Genomic DNA, 22,019 nt, shown 5'->3' on the forward strand with positions numbered 1-22,019 from the left:
TCTCCATTATTTTCATTTGGAATCATTGCATTTGATTCCTGTTTGCTCTTTAGAATCAATCCGTGTTAGTGGAGGCACATTTTACCCAGAATCCCTTTGGCATCTATCTGTGTTTGTTACAAAACTTCAGAATTAGTGCATTATTTAAAATTAAAAGATATGTTATATTTTAACTTTGTACAAATGACAGAATTGACATTAATGGAGTTATTCTATTGGGATTAATTTTCTTTATAAATCAAAACCATAAGTCAGCACTGCTTTATTTTCCAAGACCCCTGCCTCACGGTGATACTGCTATTGAGTAGAGAGTTGAGGTTTGCTGCTCCTCTCAACTGCTTCACTGCTGTAAGCTATGTAGTAAACAGGAGCTTCCAGCAGTGGGCAGGACGCACAAAGACAGAAGTACTGACTCATTGTTTGGGTCTGTGGTCGCCTTTGATGCTACCAGAAGCAACCGTGGTGTTAAAACTCAAAATCAGCTTGTTAGTAGTTGCAAGTGTACCGGACACAATACTGGAAGTTATTGGTTAGCTGTAGCTTCCGATAAATTTGTGGGTGGTTTATCGGTTTAGCTTTATAAAAAAATTACTTTTCAGTTAGCTGATTATCTGTTATCGAACCTAAGTTTTTGGTTAGCTGTGCCCACCACTGGCTCTCAGAGTCTTTGTTCCTGTCGTATCAGTGTCTGCTGTCCTGTTAGCCTCGCTAACAGAATCATCAGGCTGAGCCATCTTTCTGTAATAACTGTAACGCAGCAGTTCTGTAAGGTGTTTTGCCTAGACACAGACAGTTCCAGGTCTTTTATTTTGTTGATCATTGTTCTTGCATTTGTGATGAAAAGACTTGGCAGCAAGGGTTTGCACAGGTTTTTCCAGAATCTGTAACCAGCTTGGCAGTCTCTGCTTTGTCTCTCTGCACCTTCTGTGTCACCTTCCGTAGGGGCCACAAATTCATGGCCCTTCTGTCAAACTCCTTGATCTGGTGTGGAATCCAAATAGAATACCCTTACCTTCACTGTGACTGGAGCAGGGAATGTTAAGTGCTGTGACCTGCGGAGGATCAACATGAACACTGCAGGACTGAGATTGTTGCTGGGGTTTTCGGGATTTGAACTGTCGGCTCACTATGATGACCCACTTTATGGGTCCGTGATCTTGACCACTTGTTTGATTACTGGTCATTCTGACCACTGGACTTGATAATTAACTGGATGCTTCATGCCATCATACCAGTCTCCGCATGTTTGATATTTCTTTGTTGTTCTTTGTTTTTTTGATTGTTCTTACTATTCATATGGCTTAAGTGGGTGGTCACCCCTCTGAGTCTGGTCTGTCTGAGGTTTCTTCCTACAGAAGAGGCCGTTTTTCCTTAGCACTGCTCCCAATGTTCTTGCTTGCTCTTTTGTTTGGGGGTGTGGGCATGTAATGTCAGACATTACCCTTGTAAAGCACCTTGGGGGTGACATGTAATTTGGTACAATATGAATAACTTTAAAATTAAATAGGTACCCTGGTAGTCGGACTAGCTGTTGTAATATTGGGGCCAAAACTCTCATTAAAAACACAAACCCTGTGCACCAACGTGATATTGAGTAGGTCATGTTGGCCGTATGATACAGTAGTGTTCAGAATAATAGTAGTGCTATGTGACTAAAAAGATTAATCCAGATTTTGAGTATATTTCTTATTGTTACATGGGAAACAAGGTACCAGTAGATTCAGTAGATTCTCACAAATCCAACAAGACCAAGCATTCATGATATGCACACTCTTAAGGCTATGAAATTGGGCTATTAGTAAAAAAAAAAAAAGTAGAAAAGGGGGTGTTCACAATAATAGCAGTGTGGCATACAGTCAGTGAGTTCGTCAATTTTGTGGAACAAACAGGTGTGAATCAGGTGTCCCCTGTTTAAGGATGAAGCCAGCACCTGTTGAACACGCTCTTTGAAAGCCTGAGGAAAATGGGACGTTCAAGACACTGTTCAGAAGAACAACGTAATTTGATTAAAAAGTTGATTGGAGAGGGGAAAACTTATACGCAGGTGCAAAAAAATTATAGACTGTTCAATTACAATGATCTCCAATGCTTTAAAATGGAAAAAAAAAAAAAAAACCCTGCGTGGAAGAAAATGGAAACCAACCATCAAAATGGACAGAAGAATAACCAGAATGGCAAATGCTCACCCATTGATCAGCTCCAGGATGATCAAAGACAGTCTGGAGTTACCTGTAAGTGCTGTGACAGTTAGAAGACGCCTGTGTGAAGCTAATTTATTTGCAAGAATCCCCCACAAACTCCCTCTGTTAAATAAAAGACATGTGCAGAAGAGGTTACAATTTGCCAAAGAACACATCAACTGGCCTAAAGAGAAATGGAGGAATATTTTGTGGACTGATGAGAGTAAAATTGTTCTTTTTGGGTACAAGGACCGCAGACAGTTTGTGAGACAACCCCCAAGCTCTGAATTCAAGCCACAGTTCACCGTGAAGACAGTGAAGCATGGTGGTGCAAGCATCATGATATGGGCATGTTTCTCCTACTATGGTGTTGGGCCTATATATCACATACCAGGTTTCATGGATCAGTTTGGATATGTCAAAATACTTGAAGAGGTCATGTTGCCTTATGCTGAAGAGGACATGCCCTTGAAATAGGTGTTTCAACAAGACAATGACCCCAAGCACACTAGTAAACAAGCAAAATCCTGGTTCCAAACCAACAAAATTAATGCTTCGTAGATGTGAAGAAATCATGAAAAACTGTGGTTATACAACTAAATACTAGTTTAGTGATTCACAGGATTACTAAAAAAGCAATTTGAACCTAATAGTTTTGAGTTTGTAGCATCAACAGCAGATGCTACTATTATTGTGAACACCCCCTTTTCTAATTTTTTTTTACTAGTAGCCCAATTTCATAGCCTTAAGAATGTGCATATCATGAATGCTTGGTCTTGTTGGATTTGTGAGAATCTACTGGTACCTTGTTTTCCATGTAACAATAAGAAATATACTCAAAACCTGGATTAATCTTTTTAGTCATATAGCACTACTATTATTCTGAACACTACTGTATATTGATGGATTCATATTGCAGGAAAAGGCCTCAGTGGTGGCATTGTACAGACATGGCATGCTTCACCAGTCACATTTTAATGGCAGAATGGAACAGAGAATTTGTTGAAAGGAAATCATGGAATCAAGGTTTTAGTTTGCCAAAAGGCGCACAGGTGATTCCAGTCTGCAAGTATGCACATTCCCTCTCCTGTTTTTGCATCTGTGTGCTCCCACATTCATGCTGACAGTCTGCACTGTGACCTCATGAATTCATTATTTGCTTTTAACTCTGATATGCTGTGACAGACAACCAAAATATACTGTCAAAATACATATGGACTTTTTTCTTCCATGTTACAGCATTTCAATATCAAAACACAGTGTCTGCTCGAACTAATAAAAGTCTTTGGTTTATGTTTTGTTTTGTTTTTTAGGTACTGACCAATCATGATGGGACTTCAGTGTCATGTGACAGCCTTGTCTATGCCGTTATGAAGATGTCATTATTCCTACACTGCCGACTAACTCCCCCCGTGTACTTTGTCCTTTGAAAAGCCAATCAAAACATTTAAGTATGCAATTTCTATCTCGCTTTTGCTCATCATGTGTATATTCGTGACAGGGAACTGAAATAAGTGCTTTTGCCTTGTAGATGGGTGCAGAACAAAGTCAGCTTCAATCACTTGTGATTGCAGAAATACAAGCCATCAGAGTGCAACGATTTACAGAATACACATCAACCACGGCAACTTTTCAATTCAAAACAACTTCATTGTAAACACTCAGAAAGGGCACTCAGAGTGCATACCTCTGCCAGTGGTTAACGCCTTTGCAGTTTTGCGTTGAAGTTTACATTATTGCAAATTTGCATCCCATTTTTCCCCACATTAATTCCCATCCACTGTATGCATGTAGATTTCACTGGAACAGATCACATCTGCATCTGGATGTTGTTTGTGATGCAATATGCATGAATGAGAGGGTTCATTAAGATAACTGCACTGGATTTTAAGAAATTGATTGAAATGTTCCAAGTGCTCCATTTTGTCATATTAAAGAATTCAAAAAGGAAAAATGAGGAGCTCTATACTCTGCATCAACACTAAAATTTAATTGCTCAGCCACAAACATTATCAGAAATATTCTTTATTTCTATACCGTTTGGTTGGATATCGTGAAAAAAAATAGTGAAATTCTGAGGTTTATGAGATTACAGTTATGACTTATCAGAAATACAAGACAAGATATTTTGAAGCTTCAATATTAGCCAATTTTGTTTTAAAAGGGCTCAAAATACACACCTTTTCATCAGCTGGTATAGGTCACCGGGTGTCTCAAAAAATAAATATAAAAGTTGCTGGTCAAGAACATCATGTAGATACTGAGGTGATACATTCTAAATTTAAAGCAGAAGAAGAAGTTCCACTTCCAAGTTTCTAATAAACAATAGCTCTAATAGCTCACCAAGTAGCAACCTGAGCCTGTTAGAAATGAGGCCAACATGGACTTGCAGTTCCGTGAATGGCCACTTAAGGCTGTATGTGTCCACTTTTCACCAGATGGCAGTCTGTACATGAAGAAGTCAGTGCACGACGTTAGCTACGGTCTGCATCGTCAAGATTGTTTTTGAACTATCTGGCTGTTTTTGCAAGTTGACTGAGAACAATTTTGGATTGGGCTGCTATTTAAAGTTCATGTTGGAACCGCATCTCTTGACCTCAAAGGACCAGTGACCCACACCAAAATGTAAGTCCCTTTTCTCTTGTTTATAAATTAATAAAATAATCAAATGACAAGGATCTATTTTAGGTGTTATATAAAACAAATAATTTTCATTCATGTAAAGAATTTCATTTGGTGAAACAGGAACTGGTCCATTTCACCTCATGAAATATATTCATCATTGCACTCATAAACATTCATTATTTGTATAATAGCTCTAAAAATGAGATGTTTTAGGCTGAACTATTCCTGATAGCGGCATAGTTGCTACATGGACAGTCACAGAATTGCAGGACGAGAACATTTACAACAAAGCTAAACCATATCCAAATAAGTTTTTAACTGATTTTGCACTCCTTTAAATGTATCTACAAAAAGTTACAGCAACATCCCCACTGTTAAACTAACATTAGATAATGTCTGTATGTGGCCACTTTTCAGTTAATTTAATGCTTTCACAAGTGTTAATTTAAACTCTGACAATGTTGCCATGTACCCAGAAAGAAGATTTGGATTTGTTTTTCTCCTAATTCAAACTGTTTGTGTACTTACAGATGTCTCTTAGTGGTCAAAATGAAAGTTGATTTATTATATCTCACCTTTACAAAGAATTGCATCGTCATATGTCCATCATTAGGTTTGTTGTGTGAATCAGACTATTGAAGGATTGTTTGTATCCTCATAGCTTTATTCAGTTTTTCACATTTTATTTATATTAAAGTCATACAAAAAAAACATTATCAACAATCATCCAATATCTCCAAATGAATCAAGTGGTTCACAATTATGATAAAGACTTTGGAGAAACCTTGAATTTTTGTTTTTAGTATTCAGATCGTAATTGCAGATGTTTATCATTGTGACTGGTCCCATACTTCAGAGTTTATTAACATATCTAATGTGTGTTAATGGTAAACTGAAAGGATTTTAAAAGTTACAGTGTGTAGGATTTAGAGGTGTTTATTAGTAAGAATGGAATCTAGCAATCATAAACATCAGTTCATTAGCTCCATGAGGAAGTGGGCCCCCTCAAGGAGGCCGTCATATTGCATCACTATGTTGATACAGTAGCCCAAAAGGGACATACTTACTCTGTGTTTCACACTGAAGACAAAAAAAAGGAGACATCAATTGGTATTTCCCAGTACACTGTCAACTGGTTGTTATTGCAGACTAACAAGTTTGAGAACCCCCATTTTTGTGAAATGGAGGATCATACATGTAGGTTATGACAAGAGAAGGCAATGGAGCATGACCCCCTCCCCCCCCACCCATCGCTAAAGAACAATGTAATTTGCAATCTCAACACTAGGTGACCGTAAAATCCTACACACTGTAGCTTCAAAATAGTTTCCAATAGCCATGATTCATTTGAAGTTGAAATTGTAACATTTTCTTAGCAGTTAGCTGTGCCTTTGTGATTACAACATTTTGTATAAATGCTGGTGTGATGTTGGTTAAGTTCCAGTTACACTATCACACTTTTTTCTTCTTAGGACTTTTATAAATAAGACTAACAACTTGGATAAAGGCACATTTGTATTGGCTGAAATCTTTTTTTTTTTAATGTGTTTTTACAGAAATGGATCGCATAGCTTTTCTAATTGTGTGGATGTGCGTTTCCTTTGCTGTATGCGTCTGTGTGATTACAGTCTACTTTATATATTAAACGACTGTCAGCTACAGATCTCTCCTGTATACGTTCTGTAGAAGCCTTTGTGCAGCACTGTTGTTAAGGTTTTACTGCATACAGCAAGCAGCGGTCTCAAACTGCAGGCCTGAGGACCACATCTGGTCTTGGATACAATAGCAGTCACTTCAAAAGGGAATTTTAAAAGTCATACATATATGCCATGCTGATAAGATGTAGGATTCTCCCCCACACAATTTGGGTTTTCAGACACATATTGTTTTGTTGGCATTTCAAGCTTCAGGGGTTGTAATCAGAGAGGTTGTATGTTTTTTTTTTTAAACTTGTGCTTTTCCTGTCATACCTTTGAGACAGACAAAATAAAATAAAGATAATCTATTGTAGAAATCCACTATTCTCTTATGAGTTCTTCTTTTGTTGATATTTAAATTCCCTAAATGGTTTATCACCAAAACTAATAGATTTTTTAAGACGAAGAGATAAAATTGAAGAAATTGTCCCACAAACCTCCAGGCAAACATGAGATTCAGTGTTTTCATTTTAACAATGCCTGTAACGTCTCTAATCACAGCCACTGAAGCTTGTAGCTGCTTCAGAGGTGTCGTGGGTGTATCGGTGGCTTTGCTCTCTCATGTCTGTCATGCACAGTCTCTCAGTTTTAGAGGACGGCCTGACGACCTATGAACAGTTTTATCATTCTATGACACTATATATATATATATATATATATATATATATATATATATATATATATATATATATATATATATTCACCAGGAAATATTCAATAACTTGGAATTTGTGTTCCATCTCTGAACTTCTTAAAAGCAATGTGGCTTTAATTAAAGCAAATAAGTATTTATGCAATACATTATTTTGTGTTTTATTTTTGTATTTAATTATTTTGTAGGGATTTCTTTGTACTTGGAGATAAAAAAAATACTTCATTACATGCAGTGTCATTTTCTTTTGGAAAATATACATAAAATAAATTGTTGCACTCAACAAAAATGTAAATGCAACACTTGTTTTTGCTCCCATTTTTCATGAATTGAAGTAAAAAAAGCTGCAATTCTTATATCAAACAGCTCATTCAAAAAAAAAAAAAAAAAAATCAAAAGATTTATTTATTTTAAAGCACACAGTAAAATCACCAGTGTTAAATTAACACTGACAGTGAACATATGGTCCCACTCTGTCCAAAATAGAACCATATGTACACTGTCAGTGTTAGTTTTACACTGGTGATTTTACTGTGCACTCATGTACTTGACTTTTTTTTGGGAGATATTTCAGCAGTTGTTAGCGGGTTTTCATTATTTTCCATGCATTTAACCATGGTAAATGTGCCTGCAGCATTTCCTGCCTTTGCATTAGTATAGAATTTATTTAACTTTTTCTTGGAGGAAAAACACAGAATTAGTGAATGAAAATGGACATTTATTATAAGCATTTATCAGGGTGCACCTCACTGTGTAATTAGTCAACATGAACATGTTGTGATGGACCAACAAGCCTCTGATACCAAAATGTGCCTTTCTGAACCATGACAGAGAGCTGAGGATTACGTAGGTTTATAGTGTTTAATATAGTGTAGCAGATAATGTAATATTTCAAATGATGGTATAAGCATCAAATATGGCAGAAAATGGTCTTTAGGCATCAGTCTTTTGAAAATACCCACAGACCACTCACTCATAAGCAGTGATGCCGGTAACGCGTTACTTAGTAACACGTTACTCTAATCTGACCACTTTTTTTAGTAACGAGTAATCTAACGCGTTAATCTTTCCAAATCAGTAATCAGATTAAAGTTACTTCTCCATGTCACTGTGCGTTACTATTATTTTTCATTGTGGGTCGATAGCCGTGGGCAGGAGGTCGGGGTTCGACTGAACTGCCCACTTTAAGTGAGCTGTGAGCTTTTCATCCACGGTTTTTGCAGCTGCTCGACTCGTCGTCTCTTAAAGCGCGGTGATCAGCACACCTGCACTGAGCTTTACAAAGACATTTTTATACTTTTTTTCCTCCTTTATTTAGAGCTGAGCTGAGCCGCTCCGTATCTGCACGTTAAAACAGCTGATCCTCCGCGACGCGTCAACAACTAACACTATTTTCCACTCAAATGCACCTAAACTCTCTTTCTGAGGACCATATGATGTGAAAACACAATAAAACTTTCTTACCTGTAAATCTGGTCACGTTTTCTGCATAAATAAATGTTATCCATTCTTTGTGCTCAAACCCAAAGTAGGGGCGAATCCAGATGGAATGCGGGCGTGGGGGAGGGATGTGCCCCCCCACAACACCCCTAGATTAAAGGTCCAGTTTTGAAGCCTTTTTTTTTACTACAACTACTAATACTACTTAAAATAATATTAATTTCGACAAGTAAAATATTTAGAGAGAATTTAAATGTTAGAAAAATGCTAGAATGAATTTAATAGTTACATTTATAAACAATGTAGGTTCGAAATTGCAAGTTTTACTGTTACAGTGCTGTCAACAGTTAAATATGAGGTCAAGAAAGAGGTCTTTATTTTACTTTTTATAAAACAAGTATTTATTTTCATTGAAGTCAAGAAAGGGTGACTATAAAGTAAGTTTTGGCAAAACAGGTATCATTGTCATGTTGAGGTGGCAGAGGGTTGTTGTCGGCAGCTGGGAAAAGTAACTAAAAAGTAACTAGTAATCTAACTTAGTTACTTTTACAATTGAGTAATCAGTAATTGGATTACTTTTTCAAGGAGTAATCAGTAATCAGTAATTGGATTACTTTTTCAATGTAACTGTGGCAACACTGCTCATAAGTGACAGCCATTTTCCAAAATGGCCATCTTGCTTAGTTTCAAAGTTCTTTCAGTGATAAATATGCACACACCTTCCCAATATTGATGATTCTAGTATAGAATAATATCTGTTTGACAATGGAGATTCCAAATTTGGGATTCCTGAAGCTACGTCCCAACTCAGACAGCAGTACTTCAGCATGCTGCCAACCAAGCAGGATGCAAAGGAACCAGTTGAAAGATAAGCAGATGAGTTGTGGGATAGGAATGAGTCTACCAATATATTCATTTAGGCTGTATTCCTGGTGTTGCTACCAGTCTGACTTTATGCATCAACACAGTCCAACCAGCATTAAATTGATATCAGCCTTGGCTGGGAAGTACGTTTGACGGAGTGGCATCCCATTCAGGTGTAATTGTAGACTCTCATCCACTTCACTCTGTGATACAGGGATGAGCACCTACCCGATGGGCTTCAGTGCCTGTATAGGATCTATTTTTGTATTTTCCTACCCAACAAAGTTGTTCTGTCTTTGCTCAAAGTTGGGGGCATTAAGTTTTCCCTCACCTGCCAGTCTGTAAATTCTTAATTTCTGCACAATAACTAAAGAATGCCTCTGATTGAAACCATTTTTGGTTGTGTGTTAGTGAAGGCTAGTGGATGGTTACTTTTCAAAAATGGGGGTTGTCCATCATCCAATGTGGCCACTATGAGCACAATCTTGATTTTCAAGTCTGCATAATCAGTATAGAATGCCTCATTTGATTTAAACCATTTCTTGGTGGTATGTATATTGGAGAAGGCTGGAGGACGTATCCTTTTGGAAATGGGGGCCAATACATCACATAGCAGCAATCTTTCGTTGTACAAATACAGCATATTCCATCTTTAAAACACCAGTCTTTTGCTTTTGAAATAATTTGCAGACTTACCATACATACACCATGTGACTATACACGCAGGGGCATATGCCATGTTTGTGATCAAAAACCCAATTTTGGACAGAAAGATCACACAAATTGGGCCAAGAGGTGGAATTATGTACAATTCAGTGTACCAGAGCGGTGGCCATTTTTCAACATGGCCACCGTCTTGAAAATGTGAGTGGCCTGTGGACTTTTTGAAAAGCATAGTATCAAAGGAGTATTTATTTATTTTACTACATTTATTGCTTTTGCCCCCGTTTGAAATATTATATTAGTTACCTGCTGCTCTAATGTGACAGCTTTCCATTTCATCTGTAAGTGAGGGTTTAAAAGAAGCAATTATTCCAGGAGTAGCATTCCAAAAGAAGCATGAGGCTTTTGCCCATTTTCTCCCCACAGACTGTGGCCAGCTGCCCTCGGGTTATTTCAGTTTGAGGCCTTTGCTGTAAAATGTATTCTTGCAGCTTTGACCGTTGCTCTTGAGTACAAAACTAAAGTTGTGCCTCTTTCCAAAATGTGACACTGTAGAAGATAAAGTCTGCGAATGATCCTATGCTGTAACTGTTACATACAGTATATTTCTTGTGTGACTGAGCTACTTTTCAACTATTAAACACAGTGCATTCCCAAAGTCCACTCTGAAACTCTTCTGTTTGTTTCAAACTCTGTTTTGTCATAACGGTGCAGCAGGCCCAGAAACAAATGCTTTCCAACAAGGTGATGAGGGGCTCATGCCCTTTATCTGTGATCCTGCCGATGCTGAAAAGAAACAAACGGTCTATAAATCGTCCACAACAAGCACCTCTGGGGCTTCCAGCTCTCATTAACACACCACCGCCGACAGCCCAACAAAAAGAATCTCGACTGCTTTCTGCTCGAGCTGCAGTGCGATGGCGGTTGTCCTCATGTGGATCTGAGGTTGGAACAGAATCAGGCGGTAAGGAGGATAAGTGATGCACGCTGCTCTTTTTGCGACCCGTGACCCCACAGCCGTGACAGATATAGCAGCAGCAGCAGCTGTTGTTATAGCAACCAAGGCATGCCTGTGGCAAGGCAGACTGTCTGGAGAAGATGCACCACGGCTCAGATGAATTCATTTATGCACAGCTAAAAAAATAAATAAAAAATGTACAAGCTTATTACTTTCTTGGAAGCATTGGAGTGGTGTGACAGCCGTGCAAAGGTCAGGCGTGCGTGAACCCTTTGCAACTGCGGCCTTTATTTGTCCATCACGTTCAGACAAATTGCTTATTGATTGTGCAGCACATCCTGTAAACTCTGTAACACAGAATTATGCTTTTAATGGTGAATTCTGCACCTCTGCCTCAGACACACACAATCTTTTCCCCCTCCATTGTTCTATTTTACTTCCCAGAGGATGCAACCCAGTAATATGTCCCACATTCTGTTAAATTATGTTTCAATTATGCCATCAAGCCTCGGCTGCTCCGGCGAGCGTTCGAGTCACCTCAACTATAAAAAGTCTCTAATTGGGAGTTAAATTTCTTTGCATATTAAATGGCAATAATAATCACATGAAGAGTGAGCAGTGACAGGAAATTATCAGATCAGTATTGCAGAAATCTGGACATAGTCTCTTGGATTTTTATGAGTGAAATGGCTGCATAATCTTTTAATTTTTGCATGAAAAATAAATGACTTTACATCATTAATTATGTAATCTTATCAGTAAAGCTTGACCATAGATGAAGGGTCTTTGTCTCCCCCTAGTGTACAGCATATAAGGTCATCAAGTGATGACAGACAAAAAATGTTTTGCAATCCGGGTGTTTCTGTTACTGATTAAAAAGTTGTTGGGGAAAAGTAGTTTTTTTGGGTACGTCTTTCTATCATCCTAGTTATCACTGGCCATCATTGTGCTGCAAAATTTTTGTATCATCATGCACACAGAATAATTTTCACCAGTCTTTTCACCATGCTTCTTTGTTACATATTAAAGGATAACTTCACTTAAAAAAACATTGCTTGCAATCAAGCGTCTGAATACTGCACTCGCATTTGACGACTGCTTCTTTTGCAAGAAATCCTTTTTTGACACGGCACACATCCCAGAAGTTATTAAAATTCACCATATTCTCTAAAAAACACGATGTCTCTCAGGTCAGGGACAGCAGCCTTTGAAGGCTGCATTCGTCAAACACGCAAATCATCGCAGCGCAACTAGTCTTTCCCCCCAAAAACCGAAGGAGCAAAATGCATGATTTTTTTTTTCAAGACTGAATGAGAAATTAAAAATAAACATATGTGGGCTCTATATGAACAAATGCAAAAATAAAGTAATGTTCGTGAGTCAACTACGTTAACTTGTCACTTGCAGTAGTCAAGGCTGCTAGGCGACGCCATGTAGGGGTAATGACGAAACTGCAAAACGCTTTGTGCGCTTGACCACCTCAATTCAGAACAGGTTGGTCTGGCTTTCTGAGACCACAGAGGCCAGATCAACTGGATCACCTGAATTAAGACAGATGATGAAGTAAGTCAGACGACTTCCTTCAAAGTGACTGGATTCACAGAATAGTTTCTCAGCTATTGGTTGGTAGAGACAGACCAAAATATGAAGTGCATCATGGGAAATTGTATCAGAGGCCCTGGTTTCTTTTTTGGGGGGTGGGGGTGGGTAGGCTGCCTGGCTGCTTGCGTAGGTGCGGCGTAGGTGCGGTGGTGCACGGCACCGGCAGACGCTTGCAGACCTGACCTGAAATCTTTATGAATCCGTTCAGGATGGAAGTGGGCATTTATATGAGTGATCACATACCCCCCCACCACCACCACCACCACTTTTTTACTGCAGCACAGCATTTACAGAAAGAAGGCTGTTGATTGGACTCCAACCAGGTTTCCTCTGACCGTGTGCAGACATGCAGGTTGGTTCTGCTACACTGACCTGAGTGATTGCTGTAAATGGGAAATTGACTGTATTTATTTTGTGCTTTTCTCTCTGAATCAGCAGCTCACAGCACTTTAGGGTGATGCCTCACATTCACACCCCTGGCCGTATCTCGCCTGTATGCATTCGCTGTGTGATGGACTAACAGCACCCCTCCGCGTGTGCCTCACCTCTCTTGCAATGCATTCTGGGATAAGCCTGTGCCCCTGCCACAACCCTCAGCAGGATAAGCTGGTGTTATTAATGGATGGAGATAAGGGGCTTTAGGGAATGTGTGCTAATGAGTGCCCTTCTACTTATTTTAAAAGTTTCCTACTTTTTCCAAAAAGAAGGAAAAGTAACCTTTAAACCTGAGTTACTGGCTGCATTATGACTTTGTTCGGCTGTCTGTTCTTTATTCTCTCTCTCTCATGGGGTCCACCCTCCATGCGGCACAGCTCTAAAAAGGGATTTTCAGAGCAGTGGACCAAACTGAGCCAGAGCTCAGACGGAGTCGCTGCAGTAACTCCACCTGCTGGGTTCTAGTTCTTTAAGGAGCCAGAGACTAATGCACACATTTCAAATGGCGCCACAGAAATTGAATCATTAATTTTTTTCCCCCTCGTCCATCGTTCCTGAGATAACGGCGGCCAGCCCACATTCATAATTCTAAATCTTCACTGTGCAACAAGCCCACATCTTATGAGCTCACTTCTGCAATGTGAAAGTTTGAGTGCGATTACAGATTTCCAGCCAGGGAGCGAGCAAGCCAGCCAGGAGAGATATTTTCGGCTGCCGGTGATCTCTCTTTTCGTAAACGGAAATTAAACGAATTCAGGGTCCTTCACAAAACGTTGAGTTGAAACCAGACTGAATAAAATGGGTTTATAATAAATCCCTTGTAATTCCATTCACGCTTTGAAAATAATTCATGAGATACAAAAAAAGATGCAGCCCATTTGGAAGCTAAACTAATTTATAAAAGGTAACGGATCGCTGCGCACTACTTTGACAAAAGGACAAATGATATTGCAGACGCACAGCGTTAAACATCTATAAATGATTCGGCATTCATTTTCAATCAAAGTGGAATTTTCTCCACCACAAAGGTCATGCTATACACATTTTCATCAAACTAATATGTTGCAGGTGACTATGTGATTAAAATAAATAATATAAAATTAAGTCAGACTAGTGAGCCTACGGGGATATGAGCATCATGTTAGCCATCTATTTGTCTCTCGGTTTTCAGAGTTGATTGAGCAATTCAGAGTTATTCTGGGTATGTTTGGGTTTGATTACACTGGTCAACAACAAAAAATACAAATACATTTTCTTGCATGGACTTAGAGGACTGATTGCAGGTAATTTTGGGGTGCTGAATCCGAATCTGACCTAAGATTTCCTCCCTTGCATCACGTTTTTTTTTTTTTGTTTTGTTTTTTGCAATCTGCATGTTCCATATTGATGCAATATGCAAAAGTTGCTCATTCACTGACAGGTTTGATGCCAATAATCATGCACAAAAACAGCTTCAAAAGCACTATTTTAAACCAGGTTCGCGAAATGTGAACAAGAGCCGTAATATTGTTTATGGTGCCGAAGAGGTGTTTGAGACTGCAGGTTTTTCTTCAATGCTTGATACGAGAAACATGTTTTTATATCTCAAAAATGTGATGTGATTGGCAAAAACTAACACCAGATTCAGATTCACCCCCCCCCCCCCCAAAAAAAAAACGTTGAAAAACTCTGTTGTAACATATTTCACAAAGAGCTACAGCCTGCCATTATCAAGATCATTTCAATGTGCAGCCACATAATTCTGGGACTCTGGCAATGTTTCACATTTAGCCCCACACATCTGTAAATGTTAAATGCAGGTAAAATTGATTGCACTAAATATGACCCCTTTAACACATGACAGCAATATTGACCTTTGCCCATTTATTTGCTGACAAATCTCAGATGCAGACAGATCTGAACGAGTAAAAACAACAGTCAGCACACCGATACCAGCGCCTCGCCTCGATCCTAATGGGCAACATTAGCACACTTACATGGAATCAATATTTGATTAGGAGCTCACCTTGCCCCTGTGACTCATGCATTCTTCAAAGTCAGACCTATTATGGAAAGAGAAAGCTGCTGGCACAACACATCACTTGAATGTTTATGGCTCCTTTGTCGCCTGCTCAATGTGCAATCTGCACCTCCGGAGAAGTTTTGTGCTGCTCAGGATTAGTGCCATCTGATTCTGGCCAGTCTGTTCTCTGGCAGCAAATTGTCCCCCAGGGTCTTTATAATCATATCAACCTTGCTGTGACAGCTTTATCGCAGTCCTGTCATTGGCAGGAAGAACGTGATTGACAGAAGAGAAGCGTTCCTCACGACTCAGTGAATCTTGGGAATATTTACTGCTGCACTCCATCAAAGCTTTCCTGAAAAGCACATCTATATAAAAATTAAATCGTCCCTAGCTCCTCCCCCTTTCTCACAGTTTCTCGCTTCAGAATTGCGATTTTATTGTGTGCACATCTCGCTTTAATCTTCACGCCCTTCTGCACAGGTGTGTGCAGCAACGTTCTTCAAACATATTCTAATGCGGCCGCTGTGTTTGAGATTCAGCTTTCAAATCACAACAAACTCAGATGGGGCAACACATGCTGTATAACTGACAAACACACACACACACACATGCACACACACGGAAATAAAAAGATAATAAAAATAAATAATAAATGAGCATCTAAATGGGAAAGTGATGGTGTCAGTCCCATCTCCATCACCTCACCTGCTGTGTGCACTCAACCATGTAAGTACACAACTGTTGTCATTAATTTATTGTAATATTTTTTAAGAAAATGTTTTTCGTGTAGGTTCTCATATAAACCGCTGAACATCCGCGAATGCTGTTTCACTCAAAAACGTGTTTATTCATTTCTGCTGCACACTGTGACATACATCCATTTTCTAAATCCATTCATTCCAGTTAAGGGTCCCAAAGGAGCTGGAGTCTGTACTGTGACACACACTTTGTCACAAGCCAATCACAATGCAGTATGCAAATGACCATGAGGCTGCAGGCTCAGACAGTTGCTGGTAGTGAATGTGAGTTGAAAGTTAAAGTGCATTTTGTAATTAGGGAGCAGGGGAAGAAGCGCACCTGGCACCTAGTGTGGTACTGTGTCGAATCATAACTGTGTCTGTATACAGGGTCTTCTTTTTTAAATATCAGTTGTCGTAGAAGTGAAGACATGCACACATGCTTGTTGTCCACTCCCATCTTTAGCCTTGAATGGATGCGGACACACCCTCACATGATCATTTGCAGATACATCTGTTCTGTGCCCGAAGGCCAAACCCATACAAACAGGTCGACCATGTGGAAAGTAGTGCAGAAATCATTTCACCCAGTATGAACTTGAGGTGGAGAAAATAGATGTTTTATTGGGCAGACTCATCATTCACAAACCGCATTCTAAATTGCAGACTAAACTGTGATTTATTTGTGTTGTTGCTGCCACAATATTGGTCACCATGTGCTGTGCTTGGTTGATTGCCTCCATTATTTCAATTAGTCAGCAGCATTTCTTTTGATTGCAGTTCCAAAACTAAGTTATACACAGGGGTGTCAGCATCAAAATAATGTGTGCTGTGACAGTGGCTCTTTCATTTTACATTAAAACTCTGGATGGATCTTGGATCCCACATGTGCCACTGACCAGCACAACTAACAGGCACCTGTGCACCCCACCGTTCTTCTTTCTGGTCCTGTCACCACCAAGGTTGGGTAGGATTACATGTATGTATGTACAAACATTTGGATTACTTGTAATCTGATTACTTTTGGATTACATTTCAAAGTAATCCTACCCAACCCTGGTCAGCACCTGCTCACCTTTGATCGGGCAGCACGGTGGTTTAATGGTTAGCACTGGTGCCTCACAGCAAAAAAGTCATAGGATTGATTCCTGGCCTTTCTTTGTGTGTAGTTTGGATGTCCTCCCAGTGTCTGCATGGGTTTCCTCCGGGCACTCCGGTTTTCTCCCACAATCAAAAACCAAACAAAAGATTACAGACACAGGAAGAGGTGGAAGAATTGTTGCTGATGTTCCAAGTATGCCATCAAGTCTCCTCTGCACAGGTAAGGTGAAATTAAATATTCTATTTTTTTTATAATTACTGTACAGTATTTTGTATAAGATGTTATGTATATTCAATGTATTTGTCTGCCTTTTATGCATGAAATACAGTTAAAAAGGTAAAACTGCCATGAACTAGGTGGGCATGGCACAGAAGGTGGTTGAACACAAATGCAGACTCACAACACTGAGGTAAAAGTAAAAAGCTTTATCTAAAAAAAAAAAAAAAAAAAAAAAAAATCAGGCTGGGGTTTGGTACACAGGAAGGCAGTCTGAGAAGCGGTGGTACAGGCAGGGGTCAAGCAGAGGCGTAGTCAACAACAAGCACACTTCCAAAATACCAGGACACACACTACATGGGCTGAGGCAGGAGCATGGTCAAAAAAACAAACAAACAATAAAACAAAGCACAGTCAAAAACAGCAAGGTAAAACTGCGCAAAAATCAAAGGCTGGAATGTGGACAAGAAATCACGACAAGTGACAGGGAGTGGAGAAAGTGAGGGGCTTAAATAACAGGTGCAGTAATTAGGGAAACAAGACACAGGTGTCAGGGAAGGTTCTGGAAGGGGTGTGGTCAGACAAGACAGAGGTGAGACAGGAGTCAAGAGAGTGCAGGAAGACAGAGCAGACAGAATTACAATGAAGGTGAGAGAAGCTGGTGCAAGATAGTGCAGCTAGACAAATGCAAAGTGAATAGGACCTGACAAGATGATGAACCAAACCACAGCAGAGGTGTAAAACTCCGGCTTCAGAAAGTAAAAGTCCAGCCACATATTTCTTCCATCTTCCTAATAATCAGCTGATTGTAATGAGTTCAGCTCTTCAGGCGGTGGATGAGCTAATTATTGAAATTGCCTGTTTTAGGTGCACAGGTAGAAGCAACACATGGGAGGGGTTTTACTTTCTAAAGCCCGAGTTCTGGACCTCTGGACCACAGTGATCAAAATAAAACACCAACAGGAAAGATGAACAAAACCCAAGTCCCAATGAACAAGAAATGAAATAAAGAAAACCCAACATGAAGGAAAAAAATAAACTATGAAACAAATGTAAGAACTGAAAAAGCTAAACAAGAAAATAAAGACTAAGACTAAACCAGAATGGAGCTCATGTGTAACGGCAAACAGATGATTCAACATAAGACTCAAGAAAGGCAAACAGGGAATAAAACTAATAATTATGTAAAGGCAGGACTGAAACTAGACACATGACAAAAGTAAGATAAACAGGAAATAGCTGATAAACAGAAGATAAAACCACTGACAAAAGTATTACACACAGAAGCAAGATAATCAAAACCAAACTATGACGAGACTGGAGAAATAGCTAATATATAATGACCAGATAAAAACAAGAGGGGACAAAACATGACTGGGTCAGACTGAGGCCGAAACATGACAAAAACACAGGTCTTTTTGGGACCTGGAACAGATTAATCCATTTTATATGGTTTGGTATGAGAAAATTGGTTTTGGTTTAAGAACATTTTGGAACGAATTAAGTTCTAAAACTGAGGTTCCACTGTATTGAGGATGACGTTATATATTACACATATACCAGAATGACCAGGCTGGGGCGCACTTCAAAAACATTGCATAAGATTCATATTAAAAGTGTACATATGAACAAAAGTTAAAAATGCGTGAGGAAAAAAAAAAAGAGAATACTCGCGAGAGGGAGATTTTTTATATATACCAATTGCGCACAAAATTTTGCTTGAAGTGAAGCTGGCGTTTGTGCAAACATGACCAAATAGTATGTTTGTCAGGCCACCCATTTTGATAAAATGTCTGATTACCTCACAAATAAAGAACAAATCACCTGCCTGTCTTTTTTCCCCTATCCTTTTTATCATTTGTTAAATGTGTTCCTTATCAGTTCATGTATGGCACAGCAAAAAAAAAAAAAAAAGAAAAAGAAAAAAAAGGAACTGATTCCAGAGCTGTTTAATGGCTAGGCATGAAACATTGTAATTTTATATACAACCCCAATTCCAACGAAGTTGGGACCTTGTGCAAAATGCAAATGAATACAATGATTTGCAAATCCTCTTCAACCTATATTCAACTGAATACACCACAAAGACAAGATATTTAATGTTCAAACTGATAAACTTTGTTTTTGTGCAAATATTTGCTCATTTTGAAATGGATGCCTGCAACACATTTCAAAAAAGTTGGGACAGTGGTATGTTTACTGCTGTGTTACATCACCTTTCCTTCTAACAACACTCAATAAGCATTTTGGAACTGAGGACACTAATTGTTGAAGCTTTGTAGGTGGAATTCTTTCCCATTTTTGCTTGATGTACGATGTCAGTTGTTCAACAGTCTGGGGTCTCCGTTGTCGTATTTTGTGCATCATAATGCGCCACACATTTTCAATAGGCGACAGGTCTGACCTGCAGGCAGGCCAGTCTAGTACACCGCACTCTTTTACTATGAAGCCATGCTGTTGTAACATGTGCAGAATGTGACTTAGCATTGTCTTACTGAAATAAGCAGGGACGTCCCTGAAAAAAGATGTTGCTTCGATGGCAGCATGTGTTGCTCCAAAACCTGGAAGCACACTTTTCCACTTTGCGTCTGTCCATTTCAAATGAGCTCGAGCCCAGAGAAGGCGGCGGCGTTTCTGGATGTTGTTGATGTATGGCTTTCACTTTGCATGGTAGAGTTTTAAGTTGCACTTGTAGATGTAGTGACGAACTGTGATAACTGACAATGGTTTTCTGAAGTGTTCCTGAGCCCACGTGGTAAGATCCTTCAGACAATGATGTCAGATTTTAAAGCAGTGCTGCTTGTGAATGGCTGAGCCTTTTGGGGATGCTCCCTTAATACCCAGTCATGACACTCACCTCTTTCCAATTAATCTGTTCACCTGTGGAATGTTCCAAACAGGTGTTCTTTGAGCATTCATCAACTTTCCCAGTCTTTTGTTGCCCCTGTCCCAGCTTTTTTGAAATGTGTGGCAGGCATCCATTTCAAAGTGAGCAAATATTTGCACAAAAACCAAAAAGTCTATCAGTTTAAACATTAAAGATCTTGTCTTTGTGGTGTATTCAACTGAATATAGGTTGAAGAGGAATTGCAAATCATTGTATTCTGTTTTTATTTACATTTCACACAACATCCCAACTTCATTGGAATTGGGGTTTTATATGTACAGTTGTATGTAAAAGTTTGGGCACTCCTGATGATTTCCATGATTTTCCTTTATTGGTTTCCTTTATCATTGGTTGTTTGGATCAGTGATTTCAGTTAAATATATCATATAGCAGACAAACACAGTGATACTTGAGTTTATAGGATTTACAGAAAGTGTGCAATAATTTTTTTTAAACAAAATTAGGCAGGTGCATAAATTTGGGCACCCCGACAGAAAAAATACATCAATATTTAGTAGATCCTCCTTTTACAGATATAACAGCCTCTGAATGCTTCCAATAAAAGCCTAGATTCTGGACCATTCTTCTTTATAAAACATCTCAGGTTTGTTGGTTTCTGAGCATGGACAGCCCGCTCAAAATGACACCACAGATTTTCAATAATATTCAGGTCTGGGGACTGAGATGGCCATTCCAGAACATTGTACTTGTTCCTCTGCATGAATGCCTTAGTACAGGGGTGGCCAAGTTCGGTCCTCGAGAGCCACATTCCTGACACTCTTAGTTGTCTCCCTGCTCCAACACACCTGAATCCAATGAAAGCCTCATTAGCAGACTTTTAACGAGCCTTTCATTGGATTCAGGTGTGTTGGAGCAGGGAGACAGCTAAGAGTGTCAGCAAGGTGGCTCTCGAGGACCGAACTTGGCCACCCCGCCTTAGTAGATTTTGAGTAGTGTTTAGGGTCCTTGTCTTATTGAAAGATCCAGCCCTGGCACAACTTCAACTTTGTCACTGATTCATTAACATTGTTCTCAAGAATCTGCTGATATTGACTGGAATCCATGTGACCCTCATCTTTAACAAGATTCCGAGTATCTGCGCTGGCCACACAGCATGATGGAACCACCTCCAAATTTTACTATAGGTAGCAAGTGTTTTTCTTGAAATGCTGTGTTCTTTTTCTGCAATGCATACCACCCCTTGTTATGTCCAAATAACTAAATTTTAGTTTCATCAGTCCACAGCACTTTATTCCAAAATGAAGCTGGCTTGGCCAAATGTGCTTTAGCATACCTCAAGCAACTCTGTTTGTGGTGTGTATGCAGAAAAGGCTTCCTCTGCATTACAGCATCATACAACATCTGTTTGTGCAAAGTGCGCTGTATACAAGTAGTTGAACGATGCACAGAGACACTATCTGCAGCAAGATCATGTTGTAGGTCTTTGGAGCAGGTCTGTGGGTTGACTATGACTGTTCTCACCATCCTTCACTTCAGCTTATCTGTTTACTGTAAACCCATCGAATCTGCCGTTAAATAATCCATTGCTGTCTGTGATTCCTGTTCGATAAGAAAAAAAAAAACATACATTTTCCCGTCAGCCTCTCACTGAAAACAGTGACTGTCAACACTTGAAGCCAGTTTTCGTCGCATTCTTGTCCCAAAGCGCTGTCCTCTGTGTCCCACTGTCTCTCTCTCTCAGAACTGCAAACAAACACCCAGGCAGCACAAAAGATCCGTTTGAACTTCCCTCAAACTTCTGAACATGCACAAAACTTAATGACGAACTTTTTGGACATCAGTTGACAAGAAACACACTTTGGTGGATGGAAAAATGATTTTGTTAGACAAAAACCAACACATAGGAGCTCATTTACTGTGTGACTGTGGCAAAGTTAGCCACTTCCTGTTTCTTGGGCAAGAGTCTCACAATAAGAACACAGTACAAACGAATGA

The 22,019-nt window shown here is 39.3% G+C and overlaps 1 protein-coding gene across 1 annotated transcript in view; it reads left to right on the plus strand.

Moving 5' to 3' along the window:
• LOC117509576 (sodium channel subunit beta-3-like) overlaps positions 1–4,254 on the plus strand; it is a 38,199-nt gene extending 33,945 nt beyond the window's left edge. The window contains 1 exon segment of the mRNA XM_034169313.1: positions 3,494–4,254. The gene's annotated coding sequence lies outside the window, so the exon portion shown is untranslated.
• Positions 4,255–22,019: the final 17,765 nt, after the last annotated feature.

Source organism: Thalassophryne amazonica, chromosome 4, assembly GCF_902500255.1.
Source record: "Thalassophryne amazonica chromosome 4, fThaAma1.1, whole genome shotgun sequence".
NCBI classification, from domain to species: domain Eukaryota; kingdom Metazoa; phylum Chordata; class Actinopteri; order Batrachoidiformes; family Batrachoididae; genus Thalassophryne; species Thalassophryne amazonica.